The sequence below is a fragment of the Kryptolebias marmoratus genome, linkage group LG24 (assembly GCF_001649575.2).
Source record: "Kryptolebias marmoratus isolate JLee-2015 linkage group LG24, ASM164957v2, whole genome shotgun sequence".
Lineage (NCBI taxonomy): Eukaryota > Metazoa > Chordata > Actinopteri > Cyprinodontiformes > Rivulidae > Kryptolebias > Kryptolebias marmoratus.
The window spans coordinates 2213306-2236492 of record NC_051453.1 but is presented as its reverse complement, the minus strand read 5'-3'; the positions used below and the strand labels follow the sequence as shown (position 1 = coordinate 2236492).

The 23187-nt window shown below is 36.2% G+C and overlaps 1 non-coding gene across 2 annotated transcripts in view; it reads right to left on the bottom strand.

Moving 5' to 3' along the window:
* Positions 1 to 10715: 10715 nt before the first annotated feature.
* LOC108248624 overlaps positions 10716 to 23187 on the bottom strand; it is a 137389-nt gene continuing 124917 nt past the window's right edge. For both annotated transcript variants that reach the window (XR_001809143.3, XR_001809142.3), the window contains one exon: positions 10716 to 11286. This is a non-coding gene — a transcript (SRY-box transcription factor 2). The remainder of the gene's footprint in view (positions 11287 to 23187) is intronic.

The following is a 23187-nucleotide window of genomic DNA, read 5'->3' as shown; positions in this document are numbered from 1 at the left end:
AAAGTAAATGAAAATTGCCATTTGAAGATTTTTTTCGAAACTTATCTATCACCATTTCACCTAAATGTTACATCAACATTAATTTAAGCTCATCAGCAATCACAAACACATATGTTGCTGGCAGAGCTTTCCAACTAAAAAAAAATCTAATCTGGAGAAATATTTGTAGGATGTCATACTTTCCCATGATGCCTTCCATTTTTCTCTTTAAAAAAATGAAAGTGCAAGTGTGAAAATGTTTGATGAGGGATGGGCCCAAAACTTTAAAGTGTTTAAGTCTTTTATTCCTCTCTCCCAGAGACATTTTAATATGTTCCGCATTAACAGCACAGATGTTGTCAGAGGTGACAGACCAACGTGTGAGTGGCACAGCCGTGTAATTGTGTTGTCGCTTGTTTTCCAAGCTGGAAGATTGAATTTGATAAGTCAAACTGCTAAATATAAAGTTGAGGAATCATTAAAACCATGTAAATATTCCCCTCCAATCCTTTTACACTAATCTGCACCATGGCCAATGAAACTATTCATTAGAAAATCATCGGCTTTACAACGTTCCAGGATTTTTTTTCTAAAGGAACTTGTGTGCATGTGTGTGTTTATATGTTGTTATTTGAGAGACATAATATGTTAATGTGTGTGCAGGTATGCACTGATTTGGCAGAATTTAAAATACACATTTATGCAAATTACTGTGTTATTGTTTTTAGCTGTAACTGACTACAATGTGTCTAATCCTGAGGAGAAAACATCAAATATTGTTTTCAATTCTTCTACAAATTTATAATCTATAAACTTGAATCACAACCTGGCAGAAGAGCTATCATCATTTGACCTTTTGACCCAAAATGTCAAAAACAATGAAAAAAACTTGTCAAATAACCAAACTATCTTTATATCTGATTTGAGTTTGGAAATGTTTGTACTTAAATGCCTCATGTCTTAGCAAATATATGTCCATTTTAACATTATAGATGTCCTCGGTTGTTTATGCTTTCAGCTTCTTCTCACCTGTCTGTCATCTATAAAACATTCATAATTAGTCCACGTTACTCACTAATCACTCATCCCAGTATACACACACACACACACACACACACACACACACACCTACACACACCCGCACCAAACGTTTAGGTGATGGCTGAACACGATCATTCAGGATTTTTTTCTGGCCACATTTTCTCCTCAAAGACAATGGGTCCCCACTACCCTTCCAGTTTTTAATGTTTTGGACAGTTCTTAACCCAATTTTAGTATTTTCTGTAATCTCCGTAGATGTTTGACCCTTTTCAAACAGACTGACATCTTTTCCACGACCATGGGATGTGCCTTTCGACATGGTTGTTTAAGAAATGAGAAGCAGCTCGTTGCACCAGTTGGGGTTAAATAACTTGTTGCCAGCTGAAACATAATTGCTGATGCAGTAATTATCCAATAGGAGGCTCGTACCTATTTGCTTAATTAAATCCAGGAGGTATAAATATTCATCATGGTAACTTGCCTATTTATTGTTTGTCTTAGTTACATAATTAAACATGTTGTTTGTTCCTGAGTGTGCCTCCTACAAGCTTGGGTTTAGATCCTGTCCTTATCATCCCCCATTCATGACATATTGCCATTTGTGCGAGTTATTGATTATGCAGAAAAAGCGGAGTTTATTTTTTTTTTTAAAGTAAATGTTTGTGGTTAGAACATCATATGATTAATTATTTTAAAAAAAAGGACTTGAAAGACTATAAGAGAAATAGAATTTGATTTAAAAAAGATTCTGACGTTCCTTGTTTTTTCAGCCCTTTATTAACCAAATTAACTGGTTGGTTTAAATGTCTGGGTGGCCAGTAAATGTTTGTCTCTTTTGTACTTTTACCCTGTGACGCACAGTCAGCTCAGTTTATAAGCATCGGGTATTTTGCAGCTGATTCAACATGTTGAATCTGCATTTGGTCAGTTGGTGAGAAAGATCACTGATTGACTGCTTAGCGTGGTAAATAAACTCTGTACTTGTATCATTGTTATATGAAGTCTAAAAGCTTAAGAAAAGCAAACACTGACAAAGATAATTTGTTTTTATTTGTATTTTAAAATCAAAACCTAAGATATTGAGTTCAGCCAAAAGAGAATCTATCACACTAAGCTAGAACGTTATTTCTAATTGTTAAAGTTATTTACAATAACTTTAACAATAAATTAGTTATTTCTAATTAACTTGTGTTTTAAAATACTTCTACAATCTACAGAACTAATTTAACTTCTCTTGGGTGAGCCTAGAGTTTTCAGTGTTAGTAGTTGGAGGTTATCTTAGTACAAAATACAGTTTGTTGTTTGCAAGGGAGAGCAAAGGAAAGGGAAAGAGAAGCTGTAATCTTTTAGTTGTGACGTCAGTTTGGTGTATAAAAGCCTAAAGAACAAGGTAACTTTTACAATCTTCTTTCAAGAAGTTTAATAAAACGTTTTGTAGGGTGATAAACACAAAGTAACAAAAGTAAATCAGCATTTAACAAGTTAACATTTTTATCAGGTGTCAAAACAGAGCTAGAATGACCTCAGGTTTGTGAGTTGTGAAGACAAACAGTAATACATGAAATCTACCTGCCAGCAAGATGGAGGAGAGGGCCTCCATTTCAGGCCGAGCAGTGGGTATCGGTGAACCCTCCCCCAGGTGTGTGTGTGAGTAAGAGAGTGCTGAGGCACCCTCCTTGGCAGCCAGTTTGAGGAAAGATTATCCTGACAAATTGGATAAACATCTTGTGTGTGACAGGATGCTGATGGAGGGTCTGCCTGCCCACACACACACACACACACACCTGGGATTGCTGGTTTGTTGAGCCACAGACTGTGTGTATATGTGTGTGTGTGTGAACCCCGCCTAAAGGCAGGTAACAACAGGTCTCCCTTCTCAAACAGAGAATGCAGGTTCTCAGGTGTGTCTGCCTGCTAAACTTCAAATACCCGCCACATTACTTTGTGCATGTTTGTGTGTGTGAAGTAATACTCAATAAATTTTAAAGTGACGTCATTGGTGATTTTTTCTTACATAAGCTTGTTTTTTTTGCACAACTGAAAATAAATTCAGTGTCTAGCTGAACGTAACTCAATGTGCATTCAAGGTGGTCAGTCTGGTGTGTTGATAAAATGCAGTTTTGTGTTGGACCAGTGTGTGTACTCATTATTTTGATAAGTGGATGATGAGTAGACAACGACATGACAATTAATCTATTTTAGCTGTTGACCTCTCATTTAGGTTATCATTCAGTTTTAAAGCCCTCATTTGTGATTTGATTGAGGAAAGAAAAGCCTTACATAATGATATTAGTAAAAATGCTAATTATTATCTGAGTTTGAAGAGTGTTTCAGATTTTTTACATTCATTTTACAGTTTTACGATGACGGAGACATGTATTGATGATGAAAATTAAAGTAATTTATGACAAAAATAGAAGGCAGTCTTTATAGACATTTGTTATTTATTTCTGCATCTTCCTTACAAATCATGAAATACAAATCACTAACACTGAAAAGAAAAAGTATTAGCATAGCCAAAAAAAAAGAAAAGAAAAAGGGAAACAGAACCATTAGCTTGAAAACACAAATGTTGAAATGATGGAAGAAAGTAAGCAATGCATAAAAAAAGTTTCCCTAGATTAGTAGGAGCTGTCCAATCACACAGAGTCATGGAGAGTTTAATATATCTACTCTTACTATTTTTAAGTTAAAATTTTAAGAGTTGATGTCTTCTTACAAACAGGATTTGGTTATTCGTCATCATTTGCTCTCTCCTTTTATCTTTCTATCGTTCTATTTTCTTTCTGCTCCACAGGGGTTCATAATTCAAACGTTTAAAGGTTTTTGTGGGCATTTTCATCTTAATTAAACCACCAGGCCAGCTCAGCTCTTCAATAGAAAAACAGAGAGGACTGTGTTGATGAGGAAGACACTGTGGGTGTTTGTGTGTCTTTAAGTGTGTCTCTGGGTGGCACAGAGAGGTCACTTGCTTTACTTTTGGAATTGCACTGCCATGTTTGATTCCAGTATGTGCACACTTTCCATTTTAGGCATTTAAGACCCTTAACTAGAGAGACATGAAGTAAGTGAATGTCAACTTTGCACCTCCCACTGTGGCTGATAACAGATTACAAAAATCTACAAAGTAAAACATGACTCCAGCAGGGAATATAATACTCTGCAACAATTTCATTTACAAAAGACTTATTGTCATGTGTGGTGAAGAAGGAGGTGAACCCAGAGCACAGGCTCATCTTCAGAAAAAGAACTGATTTATTAAAATAAAGGATAACCAAAAACAAAGGCTGACATGGCAGCAAAACTAAACATAACAAAAATCCTAACGGGGTAAAACATGAGGCAAGACACCAAACTAATGAGACTACGCATGGACGCAACAATGAACCAACCTTAAGTGGAGGAAATGACCAAGTTTTAAAACAGAGGGTCATTAGGGGAAGTGGGCTCAGGTGAGTGATTACAACTAGGATCAGGTGAAGGTGGGCGTGGCAGGAAAACAAGAGACTGACTGAGGAGAAGTGAATGATGACATGAAACAAATACAGAACTAAACCCAAACTAAACATAAAGGAAACCAAACAACTAAATACAAGACACAAATAAACCCAAACTTAAACAACAATAACCCCCCAAACAAACTTCTATATCATTGCTGTTGGTCAAAAACCTTTCAGCAAATAAAAGAAAATATATACTTCTTTTAATACCAATAAACTCTGTGTAGTCAGTGGCTTGATGTTAGAAGAAATTTAAAAATGCAATTATATTTAAATCAAGGATTAAGCTCCTAAAAAATAGGATTATTTATAATGTTTGTCTAAAAACAAGCAGAGTAAGTTGTGCTTTTATACAAGCAGCATCTGCTTCAATACATCTGCATTGTCAAGATACATATGTGCCTGGCGCATATATATTTTATGCAACACATCTGAGCCATTGCACATGCCCCAACATGGACGATTGGAGCCGGTGCCTCTGCACAAATAAATGCATGCAGAGTCAGTCGTTGGAATGAGCAAAGTACAAAATAATTTTGTCTGTCTGTATATATTTTAAGATATTTGAACAGACAGCTGAAGGTCAATATTTTTTACAGATGTGTTGATGGTTGTGCAAAGAAAAGGCTGTACTTGTGCATATCAGCTCTATTTAATACGAAATACCTTTATAAGCTCTTGCTTGATAATATTAAAGTTTAAATGTTAAGTCACAAGCTCTTTTTGATACTTTTCATTGGATAGTTATTCATAGAAACACAGACAGATGTGAAAGTTGACCTGTAAAGCTGATTAATGCAAAAACATGTTCATAACAAAAGAAAATGGAGAAATAAGGTTTTTGCCTGACAATGACAATATTCTGTCAATTACTCACTTAAATAGGATATATTAAAATCTCATTAAATACACAATAACCTAAATAAACAAGACTGCATAAAGAACATATTAGTTATCAAAAAAAATGTTTTTGTTTTTTTTCTTTTGCTATCAATGACATGTTTGGCAAATGTTTGGTATGTTTGTTCATCACTGTTTCTTGATGTTTTCAGAAACACACCAAGAATATTAAAACTAACAAATCTGAATTAAAACTGCTCACAAATATTTTAATTCAACTTTTGATTACGACCAGTTTCATTGTAAGCATTGCTCTCTATTATCTGAAGCTGAATCTCAGAATAGTTCTCAAATATGTTTCATTTATTTTTAGACAGTAAGTCAACTTGTGCCACAGTGAATTGTGTGTTAATGTTGGTGGAGGCTGCAGAGTGGTGGTGATAGTCACTAGCAGATCACAAAAAAAGCTCTTTTCACTAAAAAAACAGGCCTCGCTGTTCTAGTTTTGGCTAACAGTGGTGAATGTAAATTCTCAATAATACATTATTACACACACGTAGTGGATACTTCCTAACTTCATGTTTCACTTGCATATATACACACACTCTAAATAATACGTCTGTTGTCGAAACCCGCTACAATGTTGCTACTCTGTGCTTTACTAAAAATACACTAAAGTCTGTCTAGCTTGTGAAAGAGTTCCCCAGTCAATCAACAAAGAGCTTCTGGGAGAGAGAAGAGAAGACAGTTTGAGAATGATGAGGAGAAAAGGGAAGAAATAATTCACAACAGAATGCCACATAGAGACGACTTTAGGAGACAGAAAGGATACGAGTGGAGAACTGAAAAGACCAAAGTCATGATAAGACAGAACAAATGTAACTGGTACTGAAACCCAACTTCTGTACATTCAATCTTGAGCAACAAGGTGTCACTTTTTGTGTGGGACTGCAGAGATTTTATCTGTTTTTCATGCCCCAAATTAAGATGATATTCTGCATTTTGACTGGCTAAAAATTACAGAAGAAACATTTCTAAGCTTTTCGTCATTAGTATTTTTAACCAAATGTTTGTGGAAACAAAAAGAAATGTTGCCATCATACAGCAGGTGCTACATTTTTAATGTCAATCCAACTTTACACAATGCAGGAAAGACCGGTTGATGCAAGTGACTGAAAAGCAATGCAGGTAGGACAAGAATGCTACAATCATAGTAAAAAACTAAAGCCAAGTTGAAGGTTTTGCATATCAAGACAAGACATACAATAACTAAAAATAATCATCTCATCAGCTCCTGGTTTTATAATTAAATCGATTAAAGCTTTGTTAAAATACAATGCATACTACAGAGGTCTGGTTCTTATGGCCCACTCTCCTGCATGTTTTAGATGGTTCCCTGCTCCAACACACCTAATTCAACTTACTGAATTACCATCTTGACATGTCATCAAATGTCATAGAACCTTTGTTTGTACTCATTTGCTGCATCATGGCTAGATATATCATTTTTGTCTCTACAGCTTAAAGGATATTGTTCTAAAAAAATTGTGGTTGGCTCAGGAGCAACTTTTCAAATTTAAGCAACAGGACTTAAAGCTCAACAGCATTCTTCAATTCATACATTGACACTGGAAAATGGTGCTGAGAGTTTAGATTTTTTTAACATAAATATGGATATAACCAGTGTGAACTCCAATGTGAACACCTCTAAAGATTTTTTTTTTTAAGAAAAGATAGTCATTCATGGTCTATGTATTACTGGCCATACAGGGACTTCTTGCATATGAAGTTCATTGACAATATAGTTCCAAAAGTTGTGTTTAGCAGGACTATGGCACTTAGTATGTTTTCCCCATGGTATTGAAGGGCTAATTTACAGCTTTAACACAGGAAATGACCTTAATCCCCTGAGCTTCCCTTAATCTGCAAACTCTTTCTGTTCTTCATGCTCCAAATGATTGGGCAACACACATGTCCTCGTACAGCCTCACACACAGTCCTGAGCTGCTCAGTGGTCAATGGCAGAGAAGATCCTGCTCAAAGTGATTGAGCTTCCTTCTCAAGGCAACAAAGAAATAATCCAGAACATTAAAGGACATGTTTTAAAGGTTGTGGGTTTCTGTTTAACCGTCAGACTTTAATACAAAAAGCTATCTGTTTTTTGTTTTGTTTTTTTGTGTGTGTCTTTTTGAAAGGACTTCAGCTGAAGATGGTTTCCTTCCCATCCCAGGAGCTTTCTCAATTCAAAACTGGAGAGTGTGGAGTTCCAAGCTTTGAACTTCATGAGATGTCCCAATATGCAAGACAAAGGTCATAAATATTTATTTTTATGTCAGTAATCGGATGCTTTACAAAGACCAAAGATCTTGCTGGTTAACCAAAAATAAAATAAAAAAACTATAAAAAACTAATTAAGACACATAAGTTAATTAGGAAACACAATACAAAATCTGAATTTCTGAATTTTATAAACTTAGAATATAGTGTATTGGACTAAATTAAAATAATATCATTTATACAGACAAGATTTGGTCTGTTTAAAAAAATACAAAACATAAAAAGATGTAAATTATGAGATGGAACACTCAGTTTAAAGGAATAGAAGAAGAAAGAAAAACAACAGTTCTTGTAGGCAACTAAAACAGCAACTAAATCCATTTTAACAGCTTTAAAAAGTATTCCCATTATTATAGAGAATCTCTGTATGAGCTCCTTACTGAACTCAGCAAGTATTTCTCCGGAGAATTCAGGGCAAGAACATGTATGATAACAATTCATTCTTCATACTTTTAATTTGTGAAAATGGCTTAAGTAATTAGTAATAAATGAGTCATTATTGATTTTATGCTCTTCACTTGTGGTTCAAAGTTAATTAGAGGCCAGTAATTAGAAAAGTGGTCAAAACAATTTATTCACATGTACTCTGCAGATTCGGGATATGCATATTATTCTAACCTAATGATATAACATTATTAAGTAAGAATAATGAGGGGTAAAAATCACCAAAAATTACCCCCAACATATTGTATTGTTGAAAAAAAAGAACATTGACTTTAATGAATGACATTTGTGAAAAGGACCAGACACTGGAGACAACAGGGTTGTTTATTGAGTCTTGTCTGTTGTCTCTCAGACTGAAACTGTTGTGATTTGTGTCATCAGGCAGTTAGCGTTATCAGTCTCAGTTACAGTCTGCGCTTCAGTAGGACTCTTCTAATACTCAATCAGCACAAAGTGACTGAAAAATGTGTCATGACATGATGAGGAATTACTAGTTTGTGCTTCAGTCAAAGCAGATTCTGTGACACTCTTTTTTTTAACTCAAAAAATATTACAGGTTCATCAAAGTCATGCATCAAATTCAGCAGGTGGGCTTCAGAGTGAGAACTTCTAGTGTGTGTGTGTGTGTAAGAGAGAGTGTGTGTGTTTGTACTGGTTGAGTGCATTTGTGTTTTTCCACTGGGGACAATGATTTTGCTTGTGTTTGTGACAGCTTGACCTCTTTCTCTCTGTCTCTCTCACACATACACAGGCGATGATTCCTGAATGGGGTTGGAGGTTAGCAGCCGGTTACACGTGACAAGTCATAGTTAATTCCAGCAACACAAAGGATGCTCTGGGGGCCAGCAAGTATTCTCTCCAACACTCGCACACTCACCAGATCATCCCATCATTCCACCGGACCAGTGACTGGTGGAAACAATTACAGAAGGGAAGCAAAAAAAGTCTTCTCTTTTCTGCTCTTTGGCCAAATCATAACAGCTTAAATATATATATATATTATTATTATTATTATATACATTTTGTAACAAGTAGATTTTAATGACCTGGGTATGTCGTAGAGCCTACTATTTTTTGATGCCTGAATTTTTGTAAAACCAAATTTCTTTCAATATCTTGCAATATTATTTTAACTAAATTTATGTCACTACAATGTTTCACCTACCTGCTAAATCAAGCCCTTGTTGAGTTTTAAAATTGGTTTGATTCATCAAAACTAAAAATAAAAAAGTTGATGCAGGTAAAAATTTGATATAAAAAGCATGTGACAATCTAAAATCTACCAGGCTGTTACTGTTTGGCTCTGAAAAAAGTGTTTTTTTTTTTTTTTTTTTATAGAGTGGGTTTTCCATTGTTTAGTATCTACACATACATTGTGTGTGTGTGTGTGCGTGTGTCTTTGTGCTCTTCAATGAACTCTGTTTACTGATTAATCTGTAATCCATCACTATCACCTCATCTCCGCCCTGTAAACAGAGTCATCGGTGATTGATCATCCTGATTTTTATCAATGGAAAACACTTAATCAATAAGGTCAAACACACTAATGTGGTTCTTGAGTGTAGACAAACAAAAGTGTGTGTGGTTTGTGAGTGTAGATGGGAGGAGGCAAAAGTTGGGTGAGGGTTATTTGGTGTGATGTAACTGAGTCAGTTTCATCACCTGAGGCACAGAGGATGATGATGAGGAAGCTGCAAAAAGACAGAAGGAAAGGAATCGACATGAAAAGTCTAAAATGACTCAGAAACACAACCTGTGGGTGTCAGTTTATCAGTTCCTGTGAGTTATCACCACAGCAGTGTGATCACTTACACTGAGCGCTGCAGATAACCAGGGGCTACTACTACTACTGTACATTGTTGTGGATGAAAACTCCTGGAAGTGACTGGAAGAAACTTTTATTTTCTGTAATTATTTATATTACATGTACACATTAACTGTGCTTCATGTGTACTATCTAATGCATCCTAAAATATTGATGCATTCAAAAACATCAACAGATGCACAAAACTAAAGATATTTTGTTGAAAGTCAAATGAGGGAAAAATAGTTTTCATAAGGTAATTAATCATCCATGAATCACTTACATGCAACAAATGTGATGAAATCTTAAAATTACCTTCTTGCAAAACGGATCTGCTAATCGTAATAACACTGTCTCTACTGAGTTAAACATTACAACTTTGGAATTTATGGAAACTTGTGTTTCCATAAAAAGGAAAACTGCATTAACATCAGTTTGATTTGGCTCAATTCTTGTTGTTTTTGTCACAAACAAAACTGCTGCACTTTCAATTTTATCCCGAGTTGTGAAAAGTACAGTGAAAAAAGCAAATAGCTTTGGGAAATAGTATAAAATATAAAAATTTATAGAGAAAAAGAAACAGGGTAGTCTTAAAATTAGAACACCACAACTTTTATAATAAAATTCAGTGAAAAGAAATCTTTTGTTTACGTGTAATCCTTCAATTTTACCAAAAAATATAAATGAGATGCTTTCACAGCACAAGTTACCCTGAACACACATTATCTTCAGCCTAATGGGTACAAAATTAGAAGGTATGAGAGGAATAGTCTGGGTCAAACATTACGTGTTTATTGAAGACAAATTACCAAACTAATAATAGATACAAATAAAAACAATAAACTATATCTTTAGACAGAAATTAATATTGTGGAGCAAAGTGGAATTCAGTATCCTTCTGTAAAACACTTTAAGAATTAAACTAGAGAAGTCTGAGTTTGAAGCAACATTCCAGTACAAAAAAGACCATTGTTCCTTCCTTTTTTATATTATTTCATTCTACAACGATTGTATATATAGAAAGGTCTATGGACATGTTGTAGTTGCACATATATATGAAATAAACATGGAAATAGGCTAAGTGGACAGCACAATAATTAAAATCTCAATCCTTTAAATGTTTTTCTCAGGTCTTTTTCATGCAGTATTCCAGGTGAAGTCTTCTATTTACTTCTTTCCACATCAATCCAGTTCACCTTGAATCAGTTGGATCCACTTTTTTCTTCATCTGGAAATGTTTTTTCTCTCCTGACAGTAAATTCCCCTTTCCTTCTGCATGTGTGAAATGTCAGCATCTTCTTCATTTCTCGTGCCAGGCTGATGTTGCACCATCAGCATCACCTACAGGGAGAAACAGACACAGTATTATTGATCTGTTCAAAGTGATGGGAGTCCAGCTCTGTCTTTCTCTTTCCTTGAAAGTAAATCCAGACTAATGTTTTATAGGAAAATCTAAAAGTCTGCTTTTGAAGAAAAATGAGCAAAAGATTTTTGTATTGGAAGAAACATATAAAAACAGCATTTTTTTCAGTTTGCACAGGCACATGAGGCCTACAAGTAAGACATGACATGCTGATGGAGGTGTAGCAGAGGTACGGGGTGTCTTAGTCAAGTCAAACCAATTTCTCCTCAGAGACACACACACACACACTCACACACACATTCAAAATTCAATCATGTTTCTGCTGCTGCCTGGGGGAACACACTGTGGAAACCTCACTATAGTGGAAAATCACCTTTTCCATGTTATTTTACACAGAAGCACCTAAAGAAGACCCCAGCACTACCATCACACACATACACCCACACACACATCTTCACACACACTGTCTCACTGAATTTACACGAGGAACCAAGAGATCAATTTTTTAACTCTTTGTGGTGCAGATCTCACATTGTCATGCATGTCCTAACCAGAAGAGCCAGTGAGGGATTTGACTTTTATACAACCATGAAAAATAGAATCTGGGTCTCAAATAGTTAAAGTAATTTTTATTACAATAGTGGGTTTGGTGCTGGAAGTGTGCTCAGTGAAGTTTGCATCAACATGATACCAGACCTGACTGCCAACAGAAAACTCTGAGTCACAGGATTAACTGAGGCTTAACCATATTCATCATTTTCACGAGTTTAATCAGGGATATTATCAAACAGACTGCATGTAAATTTGTGTACTAACATGCTTTATTACACTCTAAAGAAATATTTTAAAAAGTAACATTCTGAAATATCTGTTTGACTGCTGGAGATAGGAACCAGCTCCCATCCATCCATCCATCCATCCATCCATCCATCCATCCATCCATCCATCCATCCATCCATCCATCCATCCAGCCACTATTCCCGTTTGATCCTGTGCAGCGTTGCAGGGAGCTGGTGTCTGAATATGTGTATCTGGGTGCAATAATATTTAATTTAAACATGTTCCATGTCAGCATAGCAACACCTGACCATGATATTCCCACTACCACTGCTTACAATAATACTGAAGTCAAAAGCTCCACATTTACTGTTCAAAGTGCCACTAGTTTTTATGGCCATAAAACCCGTTGTTTAACCATAGACCATTCTCCAAAAGATGTTTTTTTTTGTCCAAATGATCACCTAAACATTTCAGTTTGATGATTATTTGGATGTAAATTCTCTTAGACATCAGCTTCTTAGTTCAAGGTGTAATATTTGGTCATCATACATCAAATGTGGTCTTTTTCAGGTCATGTGATTATTTACAGCAGTTTAAACTGAATTGGAATCAAAAGCAGGCCTTGTCAAAAAACTTTAAACAAAACTAAACCTATTTTATAACTTTGTGCAAGTATTGTTTTGATTTTCTTTTCTTCTATTAAAGGCGTTTGTTACACAATCCAAAAAATGAACAAAGCAAGCAGCCAAACACAGTCATTACATTCATGTTCAGAATGAATTTGTGTAAATTTTAAACCTTTTACTTTTTCCTGCATCCATCTGTTTCCACTACATCTTCCAATCACTGACTTCCAATCTGTTCTACATCAGAAGTTCTGTTTACATCATATGTATCTGCTGAGCGAAGCAGATGTGTTGAACCAGAACCATCCACTTCTTTTCCTGACACTAAGGTTACATTTCAGTAGGAACATCTTTATCAGCACAAAAACAAAACTCCTCTTTACTTCTGTCACTTTTGTAACCCCACCAAACCTCCACCTCCACCCTGAAACTGCCTTTGGTTGCCAGTCTAACTCAGTGGGACCCTCTCTCACTTCGCCTCCCTCAGTCACTCTACCTCTCTCGCCCCCTCCCTTGGGGCAGAAGTAAACCACGCCTTGAGGCCCTGCTCCTATTGTGTGCCCTCTGCTACTTCTGTTTGGGCCCTTTGTGTGCCGCTAATCAGCCGTGGGGCCATGCTCAGCCCCGAGTGTGTGTCTGTGACTGTGTGCATGTATGTGTGTGTGTGTCAAGTGTGTATCCCTTGCCCTCATTACGTAGCCACACTGGGAGGCCAGCATGGGAAGTTTCTGCAGCACTATACACCTCCCTTCATCCCTCCATCCCCCATTACCCCAATCCCCCCCACTGGCTGTCCATCATCCACCCCCACCACCCCACCCCCCTCACTGAGACTTAGAGCAACACTTTTTGGGCAAAATTGCACCTGTTTCTTTCTGCATTATACAGTGATGCTGCCATAGAAAGAAAATCCTGGATGTTAGATGTGGTTTTCATGGCCACAGATTGCTAGCATCATTTGTTTTGTGTTAAGATTTTGTTGTGAGAACTGAATAATTTAAAAAGTCTCAAACAAAATAGAGGAGAGCTGGAAGGAAGGCACCTTAATGGATTTTTAATACTGAAAGTCTTGAGAAATTTCTCTCTTGCATGAAATAGCCCTTTATTACAACATTACCTGAATACCAGGTTAGTACAGATGTTAATTTATGCTACCTTTTTAAATGTACTTTTTAGTTAGATGTTGCTCACCAACAGCAGTTTTACTTAAAATCTGTTTTAAAGGATAATCTGATCAACTTTTTTAACTTTATATGAACAACACTCAGTTTAGAAGTTTTTTTTTCTGCAATAAATATCTTTACAGCAAAAAAGTAATGTAATTTCTATTTTTTACAAAAAGTAGAAAGTGTACCACACAAAGACAGAAAACTAAATTTTACATACAGGATTCATTAACTTTATTTCTGCCCATAAAAGAACATTTTTATTCTTCTTATTATTTTATTCAAATTAACTTTGAAACCCTTACTAAACAGGCAAAATGAACATTTTAGTGATTTAACATTATTAAAACTGAAAACTAAAGTTGTACGTTCAATGTAAAAAAAAAACCTGTTTTAATTTGCATAATTATATGTTTCTAATTACATATTTCCATTGTAACTTGCACATGATTTATTGAATTACATCTAAACATATTTTGCCAAAACCTTAAGCATTAGCATTCATCACATGACAGTTTAGAGTAAAACTGATGACTGAGGGTAATAATTTTATCATTTAAAATATATGAACTAATATAAGCTTCTGTCATTGGTCACTATTGCTAAAAAATATTTTTATTTTATATTTTATTTTAACTCTGGTCAATATAGAGTCTATATTTTTTCTCCTGGTGACATAAATTTTACTCTCAGATAAGAAATGTTTTTATATTAAAGTAAACTGGATTCAGTGAGGAGACAATGTTTTGGAAAATTAGATAATATCAACAAACAACTTTTGTTGAGATTTACGAAAACTGCACCTTAAATGAAAAAACAAATAATTTAAAACCACAATGGTAAAAAAAAAAGCCTTTTTGATAATTTAATCAATGTAAACTGTTGCTAAGAAAAGTCAGCTGGGCTAAGTGAACTGTTCATGGCCCATTCTTCCTTCTCCAAGTCACCCGCTGGGTGCTCCTTTACCCCCGTGTTCCCTTCCCACTCTTCCTCTGTTTCACCTCCATCTCTTCTGTCAATCCTCTCTTTTCACCCTGCCTTCCGCCTTCTTTCTTTCAGCCATGATGCATGTATGTGTCTTTATGTTTATGTGTATCTATTTGTCTTGATTCTCAGTCAGTTTAAGCCACTGAGGCTTTCACTTGAGATGGTGTGTATCTGAGCCTTCTGAGGACATTACATCGGGCAACATTCAGTTCTTGGAGACTTACTTATGTCTTAACTCCCACTACTACTCCCCTGAGCCTAACTTTAAACTTCTTCTAACTTTCAAACTGAGTAAACTCTTTGAAATGTGATTTTTGTCACCATCGGAAGGAAAAGTTCCATTAATGTGACAGTGTAAACAGATTAAGGTCATCATGACAAGAGTAATACCTGCCCAAGTCCACCACCACCACACACACACACACACACACACACACACACACACCCTGTCTGTCTTTCTCAATGCTATCTCAGATTTCAGTATGGGGCCAAGAACCTCCCTTCACCTCCTTCACCTGAATTATCACACACTGTTTACCCTTCCTGAATCCTCCCCTCCTTTCCAACAACTTGGCTCGAGGTCACTAGCTTTGTCAACTTACTGACCCATATTCATGTTACAGCCCATAATGAGTCTGTATGCTTGTTTCCATTTCCTCCTTCAAAGACATGTGTAAGAAACCTGAAAAACTACTTCAGAGAGGAGATTTTTCTCTTCTCAATTTCTCCTACTGTCAGCCATGATTCACGTAATATGAACATGCTACATTAAAGTCTTTCATTTTATTTCTATTTTTAACATTCTGCATGTGATAAACTTCAAGATAGTTTAAATATAAATAAAATATTATGTCAGGTGATAGCGCTTTTAAAGGTCTGTGGTTTTGCATTTCTTCCATCCAACTCCAGCTCTTTTTTGAGATTCTAAGAAGCCGTTCACACAGGTATAAAAAAAGCTAATTTACTTTGAAGATTGTGATGAAAACCCACAGCATCCCTCGCTGTATACTTAGCCTTTTATAGCTGCCCGACTCTCTGCTACTGTGAGCCAACAGAACGGTATTATCTACAAAAATAAGTTTAACATAACCCAAAACAAGTATTGTTTTGATAAAGCCCAGCACTCATTAGGAACATGCTTGACTTATTGCATGTGAATGAAATGAGTGACTGAAAGCTGTAGACCTGGTTCTCCATACTTCAATTCCCCTGGGAGAGCACCACGGGGGCCATGGTTGTGGGCCCCAAAGCAAATTTAGGCCATTATCTCCACATGGGACCAATCTCAGAAAGCCTACCTGTGTTGTACAAAAAATGAGAATTACCTGCTTTGTTTATTATTTTACTAACTTTTCACACGTACTGCCAACCAACCAAAAAATAAATAAAACTGAAGAAAAAGTTACAAAAAACTGCAACTTTGACAAACTAAGTTCTCTTTAAGGTAATCAAAACTAAAAGGTGACCATGCCAAATACCTAAAATAATGGGGAAAAAAGGTTATTACATACCCAATAAACCACTGAAGGACTAACTAAAGCAGCTATGACCTTAAAACATTAATTAAATATTTTGAATTAGTGAGTAGAAGAACTGTGTGTTTCTGTGTGTGTGTGTGAAAGTTGATGGTAAATACCAATGACTCAAGGCTTCCCTGACCATAATCCTCTAAACAATCTACACTCAGAGGTGTTCACTAAATCCAATTACCATATTTTCTCAAATTAAAAAATTGGATTCAGTTAAAATAATTAATTGCTGCCAAAATTAAAAATAAAATAAATAAATAATTCCACATTTATTAGTTTAATGATTTTGTTTTTCAGAATGTTATCATTACGCATTTGATACCATCAAATTAACATCTTAGAAGCTGTTTTAATCATTCATTCTCAACAACTTTAGATCAGTTTGGTAAATTGTTGTATGACATGAATGCACATCTTTCACATTGAAAACCCTGCTAAAAACAGGATGGTTTTTATCTAACTAAATTCAGAGATGATTTTATTTGAAGTGGTGCAGAGGGTTTTAGGCATCTATTGGCGTTACAAAATTCCTTTTTCACAATCAACATCGGAAAATCACGACTGGTTTAGGAGCCCCAAAACTGTATGTTTTTGGAAACGGGTTCCAGAGTGAGAAACATCTTGAAATGCCACCCCTGAATTTATGAGTAGACAGCCAAAATGCAACTTTTTAAAAACAAAGATGTCATAGCCTCACCTCCTATTTGACAATATTTAACAATTTGCCATCCTTATTTTATTGTGGTGTTCACGTGTTAAACCTATGTAAGGTTAATGCACCATGCTCCACGCCTACTTCCTGTTTTTGGTGTAGTTGTGTGGCAGTGCTCCTACAGTACTTTGGATCAATTTTGGTGGTTTTGTTTGGATGAAAACATTTTTAGAAGCTGTGATATGTATGTGAGATTTTTTTTAAACAACAAATAAAAAGATTGCTTAGAAAAAAATGTTTCTGTGTGAACAATGATACTCTGTTTCTTTGTTTATCCAACATTTCTGCCACACAGATTCAAAAACCTTAATCAGGTTTAACAATCCCAAGGGACATTTTGGACAAGAGTAAAACAAAAAGCATCTATCAGAAACTACAGTAATACCTCAAGGAATAATTTCACTTAGGTTGACTTAGATGTTGGTCCAAATTATATTTTAGGTCATAAAATCTAAACCTTTCCTAAAAACAATAAGTGGATATAGAGACCTGCCTGAAGGGGAAAACTCTTATATTATATTGGCAATAATTTGAAAATAATACAGCTTTATTTGAGATTATAATGCCCACAAGAGAGAATCAAATTGAAAATAAGAGCAACAAAATATAAAAAGTATAATTGTTATCAACAAAAACATGTTTTGGTTTTAGTTTTTAAATAATAGTGTCTGTTACAGTCTTATTCTGGTTAAAACAAACTTCTGTAGGGAAATGACACTTCTAATAATAATACAATGAAAATTAAACTGTTAGCAGTAAAGTGTATTTTGAGTTACTGTATCAGTGTTACTGAAATTACTCTTCTTTAAGCTTCTGTCTCTTAATAGCACTACAAATATGGAGTTTATGACTAATGGTAGTTATAGTAGTATTACAATGGCTGATTGCTAAGTGGACTTAAATGATTTTCCCTATGTTTACAAAGTACAACTACAAAAAAGAGATATTATATTTTTAAAGCTGGCTATTTGTGCCCGAAGAGCTCATGCTTTTAAGACAGCTATTTCAGCTTTGGTTTAATGCATTCATAATTACTGCTTTAAGACAGTCTCCTGTATCTTTTGTGTTCCTGTATATTGGTTTTAATACGTAAGTTCAAATATTGTGTGCAGGAGATCCAGTATGTGTCACTGTGGTATTGTGCAGACCTCATCCTCTGATCTTCTGAATGGTTATCCAACCACAGCACTCTGAAGAGGCTTTTTCAGCTTATTCAAATCAGTGCTCCACTTCACTTTATAAGCTTTTGTTAGTTTAACAGTTGTTTGTAACTGAAAATCCAGCCTGATAGCTGACTGGTTCAGAAAATTAAGAAGTCTAATTTGACTATGGTAAGTCTGAGTAATAATAGCAACTAATTATAAAAAATGTAGATTTTAAATAAACCACAGCATTTGGTATAATTTGCCACACTAGCATTTCTTTGCAATGCCAACCTGTTTAGACTAAACACTGTAAGCTTCATAACTCGACAACCTCTGACAACTTCTGAAATGGGATTTTTTTGGGTTTTTTTTGGTTTGTTATTGCTATTTGAATACATATAAACATAAAGGTTTGAACCACTGCACTGGGTTTTAACATCAGTAGCTGTTTACTTGTCTGTTCAAAGCAAATTAAAAAAAAGACTTTCCCTTCTGAGTGTGTCCTCTCATGAGCACCTTTCTGTAAATAACGGAAAACTGTTGTTTTCACTTTTTGACAGATAAGATATGAAGAGCAGAGTGACCACATGGAAATATCAAAAAGGCAGGTAAACCACACCTGAAGTTTGCTGCAAAACATCAACAAAACAACCCATATCAGACTAAAAGTTAAAGGTTCAGAGCACTTTTGAGAAACATAATAAGCAAGTGAACAACTAAAGGTTTAAGGTGGTATTTTAAAAACCTGAAAACACAGGAACACAGCATTAGTTGTAGCACATGAATGTTTTAGAACAAATAGTATTTTAACTGACAGAACCACAGAATCGAAGGAATAAAGGTAATTTATGACAACTAAAATGACAAAAAAATACAATCGTTCACAGACAAAATCTAATTATTTTATAAGAATTACAAGCAAGTCTGAGTCTATTGCAACCTGGTATTTTTCTGTTTTGTTTGACAGAGGCATAATTTTTAGGAAAATTCTGCTCAGTACAGACTGCATCGCCAGTAGGTCGTCACAGTTTGGGTTTTCTGCATCAAGTAGTTAACACTTTCAGGGATACAATCTGACCACATTTTGTAAAACGTCGGTGGCAGGCGTGCTTGTTTAAACTCTAAAACAAATTTATGTTTGGATGGTTTTGGTAGTTGAGTTACCTATTTGATTTTCAGCCAAATTAATCTCCCATTTCAGCCAATACCCTAAATACCCACTTTAGATATAATTCCCACTTTTGTTTTCAGGTGGTGAATATATTTTATTTGTTGGGCTGAAGAAAGACTTGCATTAAAATGGTCTTTGTCACGTGATCTTTTGTATTTTGCAAATCATTTCAACCAGGTGAGTCCTGCCCCACCTGCAAAAGAAAAATAAAAAATGGCAAGAAAAATAATCTCCCTTTAAAATACAGCACTTAAAAAAAGTGTGCTGAGGTTTTACACACACAAACATATAATTTATGTTTATCAGCACAAATAAAGTTATATTTTTTTCCAATTGCAGGTTTTCTGTGGAACCAGGTTGTGTGATTAAACTTTATTTTTGCATCTTATATTTTAGGTTACCAAGCTCATAATTGCTGATTTGCTTAAATGTTGCCTTGTTCCTGGTATACTTTCAGATTGTCATGGTTGGAGTAATACTCTCATATTTCATGCTATTCAACAGTGAGGGGAGTTTTGGGAGTAAGGAAGGTGAGGAGAAGAAAGAAAAACACTCGAGATTCTTGTTTCATTCCTTCCAAACTTGTAATGGAGGTTTGATTAGCAAGCATGTAATGTACTTTACCCCCACGGCTGGAGACAGAGGAGGGGGAGTTGGGGGGAGGAAAGAGGAGTGGGATGGAGGCAGAAGTATAGCAGGAAGGAGGAGTGTATATAGGCTGCCATCTCAGCAGGTCTCCTCATCTCTCCTCCTCCCCCTGCACCTCCTACACTTTATTTCTCCTCGTCTTCAGAACAAGCCCCCCCCCCTCCAAACACGCACACACACACACACTAAAACCCAACATCACCTCCTCTGCCTATGCCCTGTCCCCGTTAGCACCTCCCCCTCCTATAGCTGCACCATGCTGTGTAAGTGCTGGGTGTGGGTGGGGTAGGATGAGGTTGGAGGTCAGAAGCAGGAAGAGTTATTTTGGAAGAGGGGGAGATGAGTAACCCACCCCCTACTGACAAGTTGGACGTCTGCATGCAGGAAGTTGTTTGTGCACAGACACAATACAAGTTTGTCTGAATCCAGCAGGAGATGTCGGTTGTGTTGACACTCAGTTGGTTTTAGGGTTAAAGGCTAACAAAAATGTCGAGGTAGCTTCCACCAACTCGCTGCTATTACTGACAGAAAATAAAAGTTGCCAGGAAGGAAAACTTAACATCCACCTGCTTCACTACATGTCACAAAAAAATCACAACCTTTGTTATTGTTTTTCTTTTCATCTAAAACTTTTATTTTTCTACGACATAGTTTCTCAATATAAATCGCATCATCAAAAAATTTTTTTTATCAAAATTACTTCCTTAAAATTGGTGCAACTTCACAAAAAAATGTCCTTTCTGAGGAAATGTAAAACTGTTTAGTTTCAGTGGTTAAACTTTTTAGCTTTGGTGACAAGAACTTATGATTTGTGTCCCACTTTGTTTTTGTCACAAGATTAACTTTTTTATCATTTTTACCAGAAGTAAAACCCTAAATGAAGACCAGCCATGTTGTTTCTTTATTTCAGAGCAAAACATGTAATACTTTTATGAGCCACCAACCTTGCTACAGTTAAAAATATCCTTTTCCGTGACTCTGAATGAATAAATTAACAACCATACGTCACCATCCTTCTGTGCCTCCTATCAGACCAGATCAGTGCTTCTTTTTCTCCCTCTGCCTCACTGTGCTGTCGACTCAGGGTGTAAGCAGAACAACATTAATGTGTGGAGACACCTGACAAGCCCGCTGGCCTTTAGGGCTCAGCCTAATCAGTCTAGACCCAAACCCATCGGGAATTAAAACTGCAAAACCAAACAGTCACTGTGGGAGCCGACTGGCATCTGCTGGAGGCGCTCGCTCAGCAGTTACAAACGGTGTAACAACATGTTGTTATGGAAGAAGGCAAATGTGTTTCATTTCTGTCCCAGTGGATAATTAAATACAAAAATGTGCTCATGAACTTAGATTTGACAGGACTAAGATGTCAGGGTTGAACCCTGCGTACATGCTTCAGTGTTTTCACATAAAATTAGACAAAAAATATAATCTTGCATGTCCATGAGGAAACTGATTGACTAAAAACTGATGAATAACAAGAGTCAGAATGCCACTGCTGTGTAAGAACGAACATTAAAGCTCTTCTTCCATCCTTCAGAGTACAGTGCTGCGTTCAAATTAATGGGGATTTTCCAGCGTTTAAAGTACAGTAGCTTGTTAACTCTGGTATCTGTTAAGCCACGCAGGGCCCCTCTCCACTCTGTCTCTCTCCAGATGCCCTCATTAATTTTAGATTGGCTCTAAATGAGTCTCCTTCATCGCGCCCGAGGTTTTCTAAATTAGATTCATTTATATTTAAATTGTGAAACAGGCGTGGTTAATGAGAGAATCGTTATTTTTGGGGTTATTTCAGATGGGCTGATAATTCAGCAGCTCTTGGTGGTGTGAACTAAAACCACCAGTAAAAACACACAAGATGTGAGGCCTACTGTATTTCAGCCCTTCATGTTTACATTTTTATTTTTTTAGATAGAAATGAAGGATGATGAACAGTGTTTGCACAGAACAACTGAGGCACTAATTATCTATGAGTTTTATATTTTTGAGCTTTACAAAAACAACTGATACAAACATTTTATTTTTCTGTCTGAAAAAAGAATGAAACCAAATTTAAAGAGGATGTTTTTGTACTTTTTTCTTTTCAAAAATAAGAGCTGAGGAGTATCTACCTGCTAAAAACATAATCACATCCCTTGTTTGTTTCCTTTGTAAACACCTAATTTAACACTCTTAAAACTAATGTGTCATTTTCACCACATCTGTGTAGTTTTCTGCACCTGATGGGCAAAAAACACATTACAGGACACACATGTTGACCTAACAGGTGCCTCGATCAACACATGATGCCTTTAAAAAGCAGCAGGATGCCTCTTAACCTAAACTGCTTAAACTGCAGTGTTGAAAATGTCACATCTGAGAAATAAGGAACGTGAGGTGGGACAACAGAGCTTCACCCCCTACCACCACAAACCCATCCATCCTGCTCATAAAATAGCCAGATCACAAAGTGCTTTACAGCTGTACATCTCCTTACAAGGCTTCTTACAGCTCTCAGCGTCCTCTAGCAACCCCCAGCTTCTCCCCGCCAGGAATTTGACTGTTAGGAATCTAAGTGCCAGGCGTTTAAAACCCGAGGAATGCTATTGTTCTGGTCACAGCTGCTCTAGCACTGGCCTGGCTACTGCTGCTACTGTGTAAGGAGGAAAGAGGGGGGAGGAAGAGGAGGAAGGAAGGCGGGAGGAGCCGAAGGTGTGAAAAAAGCAACTTTTACGTATTTCTAGCACTCTGCAGTCTCGTGACAAAGCAGGACATAGTTGACAGCAAGTTGACACATTCCTCTTAGCTGGACATTTGCAGAACCCTCTCTCTCTCCCCCTTCACTACTGGGTATCATCTTGTTCTGTATCCCTTTGCTGTGATACGTCCAACTTTATCCTAAATGTTTTTCTTATTTATTATCAGTTTAATGTCCACAACTATAATGACGTAGATAAGTTGATAGATGAGTTTCAGTGCAAACTTTCAGATATCATTGATTACATTGCCCCCATTAAAGTGAAAGTTGTGACTGGTAGGAAGAAATCTCCATGGAGAAATGCACAAACAGTTCAATCTGCAAGACAACTCTGCCGTAGGGCTGAACGAAAATGGCGTAAGGCTCAACTGCACGTTT